Source organism: Chaetura pelagica, unplaced genomic scaffold (genome assembly GCF_000747805.2).
Source record: "Chaetura pelagica isolate M959 unplaced genomic scaffold, ChaPel_1.0 scaffold708, whole genome shotgun sequence".
NCBI classification, from domain to species: domain Eukaryota; kingdom Metazoa; phylum Chordata; class Aves; order Apodiformes; family Apodidae; genus Chaetura; species Chaetura pelagica.
Window position 1 is genome coordinate 560,132 of NW_009954405.1, and position 2,783 is coordinate 562,914.

Genomic DNA, 2,783 nt, shown 5'->3' on the forward strand with positions numbered 1-2,783 from the left:
AGGAACGTGTCCAGGCGGGGTTTGAATGTCTCCAGTGAAGGAGACTCTACAGCCTCTCTGGGCAGCCTCTTTCCAGTGCTCTGTCACTCTCACAGGAAAGAAGTTCTTTCTGATTTTCACATGGAACCTTCTATGCTCCAGTTTGCACCCATTGCCCCTTGTCCTATCACTGGTCATCACTGAAAAAAGCCTGGCTCTGTCCTCCTGACACTCTACCCTTAAGATACTTGTAAACATTGATGAGGTCGCCCCTCAGTCTCCAAGCTAAAGAGACCCAGCTCCCTCAGCCTTTCCTCATAAGGGAGATGTTCCACTCCCTTCATCATCTTTGTGGCTCTGTGCTGGACTCTCAAGCAGTTCCCTGCCCTTCTTGAACTGAGGGGCCCAGAACTGGACACAATATTCCAGATGTGGCCTCACCAAGGCAGAACAGAGGGGAAGGAGAACCTCCCTTGACCTGCTGGAGAGAGTGCCTGGTGCTCCGCCGTGGGCATCCAGCACACAGAGCTGAGCACATACAGCTGCAGAGTCCGGCCCTCAGGCACAGGACCCAGGGCTCTGGGGAGTGGTGTGGTGCCCCCCGTGTCCCCGAGTGGGGAAAAAGCTCCTGAGTCACCCAAAGTCAGCAGCCTGGCACCGTGTCCCACCCGGTCTCGGGACGTGGCCCTGCATGGAGGCCCCGCAGCCGCTCTGGGCACACTGTGCCCAGGTCTGACCCCTCTTCAGAGCAGAAAAGCCCAACTCTTTTTCTATGTTTACGTTCATTGCAGCTTGTGCCCACATGGTCCTGAGTCTCAGGAATTGGGTCTGAGCATAATTTACCCTCTGCATCCTGCTTTTCAGCAATCTCTTCTGTCAGGGCCTTGTTTCCTTCCAAATCTTGTTCAAGGTCACTTGTGACTTAGGCAAGACAAATTTAGCTCTGAAGAGCCTCCCTCCTGTCACTTGCGTTTCTGTTTGCCGCCTCAGGATGGAAGACGGCAAATGATCTTGTTCCTTGCATGGACGTTTTATGGGTTTAATTTTGTCTGGATGAGCTCAAACGAGGAGCAAGCCCAGCACCTTACCAAGCAGTTGTAAGGGCACATTAGCTGTAGCTCTGCTGGTTGCTCCTCGGGCAAAGGCAGAGAAAGCACCCCAGGCCTGGCAGATGTCAGTTCAGTGGGGCTGCAGCATGTGCTGGGTGGGAGCCCCTCAGACCCCCTGGGCAGCCGGGGTTTCGGCAGGACCAAGGCGTCCGTGCCCACCAAACTCTGGCAGCACCTCTGCAGAGCCCAGCTCGTGTGGGACCAGCAGACACTCACACCAGGGTATCCATGGCTGGCGCAGAAGTGCGTTAGGAAATCCCTGAGTTATTAAAAGTATGAAGAGACAAGTGGTTCAGTGATGACTCTGGTGGGCACATGCAGCTGCTGGCTGGCTGCTTGCATGCTAATTGCCCCTGATTGCTTTCACCCTGTCCCTTTGGAAAGCTCTTCAAGACTGACATATTTCACAGAGTTCAATACTCCCAGAGATCTCAAATGTTGGCAAGTGGAGTTTATAGCTGTCATGTATTACCAGCTAGAGCAGGAAAGCTACACCTCCACGTAAATCCACACTGGCACCTTTTTTTTTTGTGATAGCTATGACTGTATGTATCAGATCCAAAAGGTTTTCTTCTGTTGTGATATTTAGATGTCTACATTCTGGTACAGGAACAAAGCCACATTACTACTCAGCTGTCTTTATAATTTAGTGAGCTGGATGCTTGAAATTGAAATTCTAAGCAGTTTTTAATATTACACCTACTTTTTAAGATCTTATATCTTAGCTAAGACAAATCTTGCTCTAGAAAGACATACTGTTGCCATTTATATTTTGTTTAAAAAGCTCTTATTACAGAGCTTCTTGAGGAAATAAAAAGTATGCTTCCACTTGAATTTGTTATTGATGAGCTTTTTACACTCTTCCCATTTAACAGTGTCATTGTAAATTAAATATGAACTTCATGGAATGTAGTAATTTGCCAATGGAAACTGCAGTGTAGCAATTTCAGCAAGCTAATAGTAAAACTGGAATTAGAACTCATGGGTTATTTCCACATACTGTCCCTGAACAGTCGTCTTCACCTGCGTGCACAAAGTAAATGAAATTTCTCCAAGAGAAAGAGACTAGGAAAGCAGTGAGGGAATTGGACGTTCCGTAGAGTCATACAAAGCTCTCTTCACTTCCATTATTTTTGTGCTAGGATTACTGTTTTAATTTCTATTACAACCCCTTTCGTCCCCTTCCTTTCCTGACTCTCATCACTGTTCTTCTGAGATTTCCAGGTTTAGAAAACACAGTTTAAAACTCTTTTTTTCTATCATCCTTTCCCAACCACAAAGATATGACAATAAATTATTCTGAAAACTGTGATCACTATTTTATCTGCAATTTTTGGATGGTTCATCATTAATGGATCTATTAGATGAATGAAGAGAGAGCATCTAAAAAGCTGTCTCAGTATTATTGCTGTTACCTGAATAGGGATGACGTAGGTGCCAGAGAGTAGAAGAGCTACTTTTAGCTCATGTGTGGGTGCTGAATTTGAAAGATTCCAGCATCCCTTCTTGTCGTCAAATGAAGAACATCTCAAGGGATGAGTAATGATATGAAAAATTATGTTTCGTATAATTATATCATCACTTTTCTGTAGGCTGCCAATGACTAATCCACTACCTTGGAAAAACTTCCATTGCTCTGTATCTCAGTTAAATTGGGAAGTAAAGTAACTACGTTTACCTCCCACCACATTCTTA